Source organism: Empidonax traillii, unplaced genomic scaffold (genome assembly GCF_003031625.1).
Source record: "Empidonax traillii isolate 1590-97213 ecotype Southwest subspecies unplaced genomic scaffold, ASM303162v1 scaffold717:size860381, whole genome shotgun sequence".
Lineage (NCBI taxonomy): Eukaryota > Metazoa > Chordata > Aves > Passeriformes > Tyrannidae > Empidonax > Empidonax traillii.
Genome location: NW_020955910.1, coordinates 40347 through 40708, shown reverse-complemented (window position 1 = coordinate 40708; position 362 = coordinate 40347).

Below are 362 nucleotides of genomic sequence, written 5' to 3'. Positions count from 1 at the left end.
CAGACGATGTACAGCTCCCACCTCCCGGGCACTCCCCCGCGTTAACGCGACAGCTCCAAAAGGTGCCTCGGTAAAAGTCGAGCATCTTTTAAAAAAAACAAAAACAAAAAACCAAAACAACAAACCCAACGAAACAACAAAACCCCAAAAGAGAATCCCCCAAATCCCAACGGCCGCCACCTCGGACCCGAATCAATGTGATCGAGGCCGTGGAGTGGGGGCGGGAGGGACGAAGCGACCCCTCCCTGCGGCGTTTCCAGCTTCCCTTGAGAGAAGAAACCCCCAAACCTCTTTGCAGATCCGCTCCCCCCTCCCCGAACCCCGAGCCCGTCTCGTCCAGCCGTTTTGTTTGGTTTCTCTTT